Consider the following 12545-nt stretch of genomic DNA (forward strand, 5'->3'; position numbering starts at 1 on the left):
TTGCTTTGGATGGAGAAAATAGGACTATTTTTTGCATTAATTAGTAAATTAAGCACTAAACATTGTGATTGAATGACTTGAAGTTAATGCTTAGTAGTTTTTCAGACCACCAACCTCACTGACAATACACCCCCTAAAATGCTGCATGAAATCAAACAAGATCGTAAACCAAAACTGGCACCGGACCTCAAACTCTTGGCTGTCACTGACTTTCTCACATTCTCCCTTGTGCTAGTCTGTTAACTTTCAGAGCTACTTCCTTAGGAAAACATGTTCATTAAATTCCCAGCAGGAGTCCCCTACGTGGGCTTCACCCTGTCATTGACAGATGCATGAATGACTCAATATGCGTCTGGATTTGTAACCTGCGAGGGCTTAAGAAAAAGCCTGGGAGACAATGGCAACTGAGGCAAAGCTGGAGAGCCTTCAGTCTAAACAAAATCTCATTGTTCCTGTTTTCCACAGTTAGGGGGTTAGGCATACCCTTGCCCACCCCCCACCCCACAACACTCCCAGAACCTCAGTCCGCTGTCCCACCCCAGTCTCTGTATTGCACCAGCTCTGAGTGTTGTTAGCGGGGCCAGTAATTAAACAGGGCTGCCTCTCAGTTTCTGCAGCTCCATGGGGGGAGTCCCTCCATGAAATGCACTCCTCATTCTGAGTCCAGACGGCAGCTGATGAGGGATTATCTGCTGGCAGAGGCATGGCATACTCCCCACCATAATCTTCAATTAGTTCAGTTCACAGTGATGTGTTGGGTGGACCTGCCCCTACCTTTCCCACGGCTTCTTCATAAACACTGATCCAATGTATTGAAAAATATACAATATAATGCTTTTGGGATTTTCTACAAAGGATGTCAGATCGGAAGGACAACCTATACTCTGTTACACGGGCCAGAATTTGGAGGCAAATCTTGAGCTGGTGTTGGGGTGGAAAGAGTGTTTTACACCAGTTGCCTTTGGCAGAGACTAAAGAACCCCTAACTAGATATCTAATCAAGAACAAAAAGAAAAAGCACATGGAAAAGACATCACCGGCCTCCCAGTCTCAGCTAATATGGCTCAAGTTACGTTGCAGCAGCTACTTTAGACTCTCTGAGGTAAAGCCTTATAACAGGCATGCCTCTCTGTTCCTTTAAGTCTTGGTCCATTTATAGTTTGAACAACTGAGAATACAGAAGACATGTCTCATATTACAAAAAAAAAAGAAAACCCGTTAATTACTTTGACTGAAAGATTTTTCCAAAAGCGCAGGTTGGAGTTTTAGAACACACTCCAGCGACTTGATGAAATACAATACTTAACGCACACACACAGTTCAAGAGCACCACCTTTAGATGCTTAAATACACTGTTAATACATTAGATTATAAGGGAATACAACTAGGATCACATCTAATGTATACATTTGAAACTCATTTGTAGCAATTTAGGATATGTATTTATATTTAAATTATATTCAAGATGAAAATATGAAATTATGGTGCTACTTTCCAACTTAATCAGCAAGTAAAATTATTATCCACTCATGTTATCAGCCAGGCTGATATTTACCAGCAGCAATAGCAGGGTTGGTTTTATTTTCTTGTTTTTATCTCATGAGTCATCATGGCAAAATTTGGCCCTGGAGACACCTACTGCAGTGGGAACTACCACTGAAGAGGTTTTAAGTACTTTGCTAGGCGTCTGTCTGTCTGTCTGGGGACAGGTTTTGTTTATGTGATAGCCTCACAACCGTGCAAGATACAGTCACAAAACTTTACATGTATGTAGTTGAGATCACATCGAAGGCTAAGTTTGAAGTTGGGTGTGGTCTGAGCAAGGGTGCAGGGGTGGACACACACAAAACCTGTACGCTCCTGGCCCGCATTCGTTTTAAAGAATCAGTGTGCAGGATTTAGGGGGATTTAGTGGCATCTAGTGGTAAGGATTGCAAATTGCAACCGGCTGAAACTTCTCCCAGTTAGAATTCCTTCAGTGTTTATTGTTCAGTTCTCCTCTTTTCCAAAACAAACGGACCAGGTGATAAAAAACGGTAAAAACAATGTGGCTCAGAGGTAGAGCAGGTCGTCCACCAATCAAAAGATCAGCGGTTCGATGCCCGGCTCGAAGTATCCTTGAGCAAGATACTGAACCCCAAATTGCTATCGATGGCTGTTCCATCAGTGTGCACGTGTGTTAAAAAAAAATTGAGTAGCAGGTGGCACCTTGTATGGTTGCCTTGGCCACCAGTGTATGAATGTGTGTGAACGGGTGAATATGACTCGTAGTGTAAAAAGCGCTTTGAGTGGTCAGATGACTAGAAAGGTGCTATACAAATGCAGGTCCATCTTATGCTGTTCAGCATGTCACAGACAGGCCGCTAGCCCAGCACCTGCTGATGGGTGCTCACTTTAATGTCTGATAACTTAAGATCCATAAATGGCTTATTCTAAAGTAACGAAAACCCAATGATTCTTATATTCATCTGATTACACCAAAGAAAACATACTTATGATATTATATTCCATTTCTGCCATTTTATCCCTCTAAAATCTGCACACTGGACCTTTAAAACGCAGATCGGCGTCACAGCTGCTGTGATCCCATTGCAAGATGATCTCTCTAGTTGTTAATATCTTTGTACTACAAGTATTTGCAAGACTCAGAGCTCCAAAAACATTTCCATTTTAATAATTTATCTTTCATCAGGCATCTCAGGTTCCGGGGGCGTGCATGTTAAAGTGAAACTGGGTCTGTATTAAATGAACAGCAGTGTTTGGAGAGAAACACAATATTTTGTTGAACTAGTTCTCACTGCTTTAACATTGCTTGAGAATATGTTGGAAAGCACTGGCTCATATACTTAATGTCACTCATAACGCTCTATTGCCAAGAGGGTGTTAAACTGTGAGGCAATATAGTGCCTTTTGGTACATAAAAATAATATGATAGGGATCAGTAGCTCCATCATGTCAGTGCGAAGGTTATCAGATCCACTCATCGGACGGCCGAGTGACAGCCAAAGAGGTTGGACACGGAGATTGTGAAATGAACCCCTCAGCCACTTCTCCCTCTCCTGGTGATCAGCTTGTTTTCCATAGGAAGTCACCAAAAAAAAAACAAAAAAAAAAAAACGTCTGAGATACGTGAGAATCGCCTCATGTATAAAAAGGGCAAATCCCAAAAAAGTCTCAAAAACAAATCAAAGCACCGACTTGTTGTTTACTCCAGCCTTGTATAAACTTTATATTATTCTTATATTATTCTAACTTATCACATACTGTGTCACACTTGCAAAAATTTTTACACAAACTACAACTTAAATGACATTTATTTTTCATAATATTTAATAGCTCCTCCATGCTACAGTGGTATGTTTCTGGAGTGGATCAATAAGCTTCAATACAGACATTTATGGAGCCAGTCGGTAAAGTCTTAACTATCTGTTGGTTTTATTATTACACTATGACTATGCAAACAAAACCACTGCATCACATTTCTACCTGATGGACCTCAGGCTGCATATTTATATTTATATTGAGTCACATCAAAAGTTGGCTTTAATATTAGCTGGTCAGCAGGGGCGTAGCACCAAATTCTGGGCCCTGTGCATAAGTAGTCCTGTGGGCCACTACCCCTTCCCCTCTCAATCTATTCACGCATTTATTTTTCTCTTTCTTTCTTTTGTTTCTGGAACACCTATTTCCCTTTCTTGGATAACAATATGAGTAGCAAGCAGTCACCTACTCGGCTCAAGCTGAGGTTAGAGATGAATCCAAGTGCAGGTGTGGACTAAATCATTTTGTGCCTTTAAGGGGCACAAAATTCTTATTCTTATACAAAGTTCAGTCTTTCAACTGACCTCTCTGACCTTCTTCAGGAGTACACCCCCCCTACTCTCTGCGCTCTTCCTTTGCTGGTCTCCTCACCATCATCGCCTCACGCCTCGCCACCATGGGTGCCAGGGCTTTCAGCTGCACTGCCTTCAGGCTCTGGAGCTCTCTACCTCCACACATCCGACAATTTGACAGCATAACATCCTTCAAAATTGCATTTCAAAAGCATCCTGTTCAAGCTGGCTTATGCACTTCAACACTGACTGTACCCTCTGCCCCCACAGCATCATCTCTGTTGATCTTCAGCAGCCCTGATGGTTGACAATATATGTTTGCTGTAGTTCATAGTATCAGGACAAAATAAGGCACTGTAATATTTCTATTACTACCATAAAAAAGTGTGGCCTAGTGTTCCCAGTAGTCAACAGTATAATACATAGTGTCCTCAGGGTATGCCTGTTCATGTCTGCTGATTATAGATGATGACTCAGAATCTTTCATATGTTTTTATCTTTAATCACGAGAGTGCAATTTAATTAATACCAACTTTGGGATCATTCCAGTGGATATATGGTGCTTATGCAAACTAATTTAGTCTCTATCTTGTTCATCTTCACTTGCAGAGGCAAATAATTTCCAAATATTTACTAGATATCATCGTCATGCACGAAGAAGCAAAAGACATTACAAACCCTAGCTGCTATGTTCCCACTTTACCAATGTAGATTGCAGCTTGTGAAGTGTATCCACATATAGGAGTATTTTTAAATTAAATTTGCACTTTTTTTTTTTTTTTTTTGGACAGAAATGACTCAGACATCTGCAGCAAAGATCCCATACACAGGGCCAGATTCTGTCACGACAACTTAAAAAAACAGAGCACACCTAATAACCATCTCTACAAGCTCCACTGCAGACCATTCAACTGGTGGTTTAGTCTAAGGTGCACGGCAGGTCATGTTACATTATAATAGGAGGCGTAAAAACCGCAGCAACACCCGTAGGGTGAGTCACAATCACGTAGAGAAGGGTCATCTCAGGTGAAGTTGATCACATGTTTTCCTCTGGCACTTCAGGTCTGGCACTTCATCCTATTATTGTTGAGAAAAGCTAGCCCATATGCTGCAAGAAAGTCAGCCTGACGCTGACACAAGGCCAGCAATGCTGTTACACAAACAAGCCATGGTACTCCCCTCAATTTACCTGTGACCTGCTTTTTAAGGACAAGTCTGAAAGGATGAGCGCACACGCTGCCAAGTGTTTTGGTAGATGTCGTATGTGGCTCTTGTTTGTTTTCCCTGGGAGCACAGTGATAGGCTCAGATAGGCTGGCAGACATGCCTTAACAAGATGTGGGGCAGGCCTTGATAACACTCAGATGAGCTGCCTATCTTCAGTCATGGGACTCCATGAACCCGTTCACCCCAGCCAGTGCAAATGAAAAACAGTTGGCTGCAGATTCTAGTATCAAAATATAGCAGGGATCCTGTTTTGTTTCTACAAATACATGCAGCATGAATAAAACTGTGGGTCATGTACATGTACATTTGTGTTTTGCATTCACCGTCGCATTCATTATGTGCATATATTTCTTGGTGTGTCTGCATGTGTCAGCGCACAAGTGATCTTTGCATGTGGCATCTAATGTTTACCTCATGTGGCCTGGCCCTGTCGTTTGTCTGGGCATTACCGCATCTGATCCCTGTCAGTGCTCTTGGATCATCTCCATTCAAGGATTTTATCCCTCCAGCTGACCCAGAGGATCTCTGCCGTTTCAGACTGTCTGTCGGGCCATCCCCACAGCCCTGCTGCGGTTCTCTTACTCAACGCGGCATGTGTTATTCATCACATGTTGTCATGAGCTGTCAAAAGCAGCCATGACAAATGCTGCTTTTCTGTTTATGAAACGATCATGTTGGCCTCACACTTCAAACCGCCATTATCATCCACGGCTGACTGCTCTGCACTTGCAAAATCTCTTTTGTGGGCACGCGGTGCCATAACTCAAAGGCAGGAGGACGTTTCATTTGCAAAGTCAATGAAATACAACATTCTTCACTACATGCCAGCGCTGTAGGAAAAAAAGCTGAGAAAACAACAGCAAAGACATTAGTATAATTAATAGTCGGACTAGTGGATTTATCATGGATCTACATACTCTTTTCCCTTACAGTAAGTGACCTCAATGAACTTACAGCATGAAGCAATCAAAGCTGGTGACTGCACAATACGATTACTGTATATCTCTTACACCCCCCCACTGCTCCCAGAGATGACAAACATGCATTGTCCTTGTCCAGAACAATCACTTCCCTTGTGGTGGAATGCTCAAGGGCCAGGCAAGGTCAAGGATCTTTAAGGACCGAAGTACTGTTAAAAATGCACATATGCGTGGAAAGAGAAAAATGGGTCTCAATCCCAAGAAGGCTATTTATAGAAGCATTTGTATTTTACAGTAAACCCAGTTAAAATCAAGTCTCCTACTTGTGTACCTCTATTTTGTTTTTGCGTCTCCCAAATCTTCAAGCCTGTTCAGACAAAGCCCTCCCTCTGTCACAGAGCTGTGCTGAAGATATTTCGGCTGCTGCATGGAGACAGTTTTGTCCCTCCCTGCATCACTCCTTCTTCCCCTTCACCCCTCCTTCTCCACACAGGCTGAATCAGCACACTACCCCCACCCCTCCGCCCGGTGTCGCTTCGCAATGGCATCACCACAAATTTGCTTTGGTGAGCCGGCCCATGCATCACTGAGACAGAGGGCCGTCTCCCCCAATGACAGAGCCAGAAGGGCCCGGGTGGGCGGGAGGTGAATTTGAAACAGCCGAGATGGCTCAAGTGAAAGAATCACCAACGAGAAAAAAAAAAAAAAAAAAGTTTTGCTCAACTGAGATTTAAGGGGAAACAGGCATTATAAATCAAAAAGAGCTCACGGAGCTTCTCTGTAATGTTGTTTTGGATCTTGTTCTCATTTTAACATTTAAAAGACATCTGTATTCACTTTTGCTGCGTAAAGACCACAGAGTATTTGTCATGATGAAGTACATGGCCAAGAAATAAGTTCTAATCCTGCGTGATAACTACACATGAAGCAAAGGAAGGAGATCAGTGTAAATTGGCACACATGCGAATCTTACTCGCTAAACTTGTATCTGACCCGTGTGATTAGAAGGGAGCTCGAGCAACGGAGTTTACATGTGCAGTGAGTGGCAGAGTCGAGCAGTTTATGGCTCTGGGGTCTGCTCTGTTCAAATGTGCGAATTGGTCTGGACGCAGCAAAGATTGATTGTATACGGGTAGGAAATCTGGTGCGCACTCAGTCTGTATAATTTACTGGGTCACTGGAACCTGATTTCCATCTTTCTCAAAATCTTTGAAGCATTTGGGGAAATGATAATCTCATTAGTAGCAGTATATTTTCTGGTAGTCTGCATGGGGATGCCTGCTGACACATGCAGAAATACCAGATGGAGAAATCTTGAGTAACTTTTTACAACACGAGAGAAGCAAATACAACCAGTGAAAGCAAATATCGTCTCGTTTTCTACTATATTGAAGAATAATTCCAGTTGACGGCAACATGGGTTGTATTTTTTTTTTATAGATTTGGCAATCATTTCAATCAGCTTTGATAACTTGGTACTTATCAACATATTTGCTGAGATCTTGGAAAGTGGTGACATTGCTACTGTAAAGTGTCCACTGAGGCCAAAAAAGAGTGGTGCAAACATGCCACCAGCATAATAATTAAACGTACTTGAAATGTTTACCACTACTTGCTATGTAAAGATATAGTGGAGTAAAGGAGTTCTGAGCAAAGAATGAAGTCACACTACCTTTGTGTTTGTTGTAATCCAAGCTTCTCTGTGCTTTGTTGTGGTGAACCAGTGCAGCTGTGTGCATGTTAGGGCATGGGTGTATCGAACTGGCTAGCTCATAGCCACAGTTCTGCACTGTGCTCATACAGCAGTTACAGTTGATACTGGGTCAGCGGCTTCCTGGCTGAGTAGTACCTTCCCTCCAGTTCTTCCCTGGTTAACATCATTAGCTTTGTCAGCACTGTTGTCATTGTTTAGCACTGTTTATGGAGGTAGCATTGTTAGCCGAGAGCTGCCAGCTCAGCCACCTCAATGTTGAAAGTCCAGGAAGCCAGTGTCCCATATGGTCTAGCGGTTAGGATTCCTGGTTTTCACCCAGGCGGCCCGGGTTCAACTCCCGGTATGGGAACATCTGTTTATGGGGCTTCAGTAGCCAGTTGAGGACTGGAGAGTCACTGGTTTAAGTCCCCATCTGGACCAAAGATGGAGTGTGCACTGGTAGCTGCAGCCATGTGACCTCCTGGACACTGCCAATGTATCACTGAGCAAGGCATCAAACCACTAACTAACCACACTAAAATGAAATCAACCTTTGGAGCCTAACCAACACGCCCCTACAACCTGCACAAGACAATCCCACCTACGTGACGGATATTTGAACCCTGCTACAATGTGACACAGAAGTGAATAAATACGTAGCAAGGATCCACTCCATAATTGATCAGAATCTGAATACCTTCATTGTCGTTATATCATTAAAAGACAGAAGAAATTAGGAGTGCTATTCCTGTAAGGTGCTGCCAGCTAAAAACCACATCCTCCATACATTTAACCATCCAATCAACACAATAATACATACACACAAAAAGGCACCAAACTGGAGAGCGGAGAGCTGCTGCGCAAACACGCGCCACCATCACACAAACGGCCACCGCCATCGCACAAATGAACATAGCTAGCTGAATGCTAGCTTAGCATTTCCTTCAGGGCTTATGTTTCCGGACCAAGAGGCAAAGGGGGCTGATCATAGACTGGACAGAGCTCATACACTCTGAATTTCACACAGAGCCCCTTTAAACAGCAAGAAGGTTACTGGGTTTAACCCTTCATGAATAAGGCTGGTGATATATTCTATATTTGTCAACAAATCTGATGAAAAGACCAAAACCAGCAATGAGGTTCGTCAAACAGGAGTATAAAGTGTATTTGTTGAGGACTCTTTTATTCTGCAGATTCAGTGCACCAGTGAGCGTTTAGGGCAGCAGGATGGTGTATGTGGGATATACTCAAAATAAACTACAATGCCCATGTTTATCATAATGAAGCCATGATGTCATGCAGTGCAACAGTGAGGCTCATTGATGTGCTCTAAATCGTGTAACAAAGGATGTCCGTAGCACAGAGGGAAAAGATATATCAGACTACACAGGTAATACTTATGAGTACTGTGGGATCAATTCATTGTTAGTTTTGGTCTTTTCATGGGAATCGTTAACAATAAGAAAGATATTGAATATAGTATAGAGTCACCACACTTATCCATTAACAGTGGTCGGAGAAATCTGACCGGGGAAAGAAAACACTCTTTGTCTCCAAAGACTGAAGTGCTCTTAAGGCAAAAGTCCTGACAGCTAATGTTCCTAAGGAGGAGTGTGGTGACCAGCAGACTGTGGTTGTGCTAAAGGTCCCTGAAGTAATGCAGGGTACTAACAAAAAACTACGCTGCTCTGCAAGGTTTAAAAAGTTTCCTCCACGCAATCATGGACTTGAATGACATTTCCTCACAGGGGAATAATCAGATCGCTCAGTGCATTTGTGATTATTATTCAGTTTGTCTAAGTAGCGCACACCACTATATATTCCAGATTTTAAACGTCAAGCTGTGCACTATGAGAGGAGACAGCTTTGACGATTCATTCCGGCCGGGATCGGCCTGCGATTGTACAATTAAACAGAGTATTTACATATGTTTGATGTTTAAGTGCTTTGTGTAACATGCTAAAACACAGCCCGGCGCTATAATGCACTTTGACTTGGAGCAGTGGGCACAATGTCTATCTTTGATCAAGCTCTTTTTGAATCTTAATAGGGGTACTGTTACTGTACAGTGATACGCCTGGTGGGACTGGGAGCGTGGGGTGTCCGAGCCAGACACTGTTTCAATCACACGGCAGGGCTGGAATTGGAGGAGATGTGTTCCTCTGAATCTAAAAAGTGGTGTGCAATCAAGAGTCAAGAATCCCCCCCCCCCCCCCCCCACCGATGCTCCTTACACACTCACTTGCACACACACACAATCCAGTTGGCAATCCAATCCACTGTAGTGTTGGCTGTAGTCAGGAAGTGCTAATGAAGTTATTAATGATATTCATGTGTGCGGTGGCGTGCGAGCAGGGACTGGGCCTCCATTGGCCAGCTGGTAGATCTGTCTCAACTTTGGTTGATGGTGATTAATAAAGTGGGGGAGAAAAGAGAGAAAGAAACTTTCACTCTTGTCAAGTAAAAACCAGCAGAAAGATGCTGCAGGCAAAGAGAGTGAAATAAAATTTTAACAATAAGGAAAATGCTCATGAGATTAGGGGTCCTGCACCACACTTGACTACACTCGATGGCTGTTTGGACCGTTACCACTTTTAACTGTTTCCTTTTGTTTAAATGAGTGAAGCCATGATCCGTGTGAACAAAAACTATCAGACACACTCTGCTGTAATACAGGATGACTAACAGATACACAAATAAACTGTTTCACCACCGTTCACATCATAACAGACTGGTTTTTGTCCACAGTGCTAAAACGTTCCGTTATCACAGTGGTAATTTTCAGCCGCGAGTCACTCCTGCAAAGATGGCAGCAATTAAGATGGCGGAGGGACTGGGGGGGACAGTCAGACCCCGGCTCCATGCGGGCCGGATCCACTGGCTCCACTACTGTAGAAAGTAAGTACCTCCTTGCTGTGCTGCCTCAATGCTTGTCCAACGACTCCCTCTGCTGGGTGTCTACACTACTCAGAATCAAGGACCAGCTCGGTTTAATCAGACTTCTACAAGGTTGCATGCATAGAAAGAGTGCAAGTCTAAGATCGGCGCCGCTTTGTTGCATACTTTTCCAGTCCTTTTCTGTTTTAGTCTTGAATCGTTTGTCTTGTAAAGATTAGGAATCACTTAAAAATCAATAGAAAATCAACTTCATGCTTTTTCCCTCGCATGTTTTATTGTGATAGTCGACTGAGGGAGACAGAAAATAGACAAAATGGCACAAGCTCATTGTGGAGCATTTTGTGCTGCATACTTTGTCTCCATCTACTGGGAAGACTCAGCTGTCACTTTGTATTGCAAGTTAATTCCAGTGTCTTTCAGTGGCAGCTCATACTTCAACTCACTGTGGTGTCATAATGTGAATATTTTACTGCAACGAGACACCAGAAAATGAGAATTTGGGTCACTTTAGGTTTTGCTGATGATGTTGGCAATATTTGGGAAGATTACACTTGGCAGTATATTCTTGTGTCAAAACAGGGAAGTGATACTGTGCAGATCCCATCACAAGAAACACTTTCTCGAACAGTGTTTCAGACGCATCACAAATATTATACGTCTAGAGTGGGGGACACATTAGATTATAATGTACTGAGCTGATTCTTTGACATATTGCTCAGATTTATTATACCACACAGAGATGGGCAGTGATTCCCAAAGACATCATCATTCGGATGGCTTCCTGATGACAGCGGTCAAGTCTGAATTTCATACAGGAGTGCCAGGATCCAACCACCCATTAACCACCAATATATCCCTCAATATATTTAATCGCTTGGTTATGACTGATTTATCTGTCCGACAGCATGCGGCGCCAGCACTGTGCACGTTTGGGAGCCATTATTCTGTTCAAGCTAAATGAAGATAAAGGAAAGACAAATTTATTGCCCTAGTGCACCATCGGTCGAGAAAAAGAGGAACTGCATCGTCCACGTTTGCTATCTGCCACTTTCTGTGAGCTCTCTGTGCGTCTGCGTCTCTGCCAAGCGAGCGTTCACTACAAATTCCACTAGATTCCAGTAAGTGGTGTCAGACAGCTTTCCTGGGCTTAACGGGAAATCTGTCTTTGGGGTGCAAGATTATAACCTCTGCAAACCGCTGGTCAATGGAAAAGTCCTAATCCACTCATAGGCCAACCACTCCCGAGTGTAATATTGGCTCCAGGAGATATGGAGGTGGCCGATTTGACCGAAGACAAATAAATTCTGTGAAGAATAAAATAAATACTCAGAAGAACAGCATGTGGGGAACGGAAGAACATTTCAGTCTCTGTTTTCTTACAGTCACTTTTGGTTATGTTACGACTGAATTCGTAGACCAGAGAATGCTGCTGTGAAGATGTGATGTGGGCCCACTCTGTCCCCTCTGATTAGCCTGAAATCACTCCAAACTCCTAAACACTGAAGCATTTACTTCTGCTCATTATCTAATTACAAATTACAGTGTGATCTGGTAATTCTTTAGAGTCACTGTAACATCTTCCACATAAATAGCTTTTACAGGAGCATGACACTGCCATTCCACTCTGACAACAGCCTCTCATCAGAAGCTGATAATGACTTTTACTCTCGCGCTTGGCCTAATTGTTATAGTCAAAACAAAGGAGACGTTCTTTGAATTCTCAAGGGAACGCATGTAGTAAAAAAAGTGTTGCACCGCAGCAAAATAAAACCAAATGGGAAGCCTTTCATGTCTCTGCAGCCTTAGTTTACAACGGGGTTTACGCTGTGACTGAAAATATCATTGTCATGCTGGTGGCGGCTGAGGTAATGGCTCCGGCCTCAGTGTGGAGGATGGCTCCCCTTCTGTGTCTGCCAGCCGTTGTTGTCATCTTCGCCCAAAACTCTGTCACCAGACAAAAGGAACTGAAGACGAT

General features: G+C 43.0%; 1 non-coding gene across 1 annotated transcript; it reads left to right on the top strand.

Moving 5' to 3' along the window:
* Positions 1-7970: 7970 nt before the first annotated feature.
* Positions 7971-8042, top strand: trnae-uuc (transfer RNA glutamic acid (anticodon UUC)). Its single transcript has one exon. It is a non-coding gene; the product is annotated as a tRNA-Glu (tRNA).
* The last annotated feature ends 4503 nt before the right edge of the window (positions 8043-12545 follow it).

This window comes from Epinephelus lanceolatus, chromosome 5 (assembly GCF_041903045.1).
Source record: "Epinephelus lanceolatus isolate andai-2023 chromosome 5, ASM4190304v1, whole genome shotgun sequence".
Classification (NCBI taxonomy): domain Eukaryota; kingdom Metazoa; phylum Chordata; class Actinopteri; order Perciformes; family Serranidae; genus Epinephelus; species Epinephelus lanceolatus.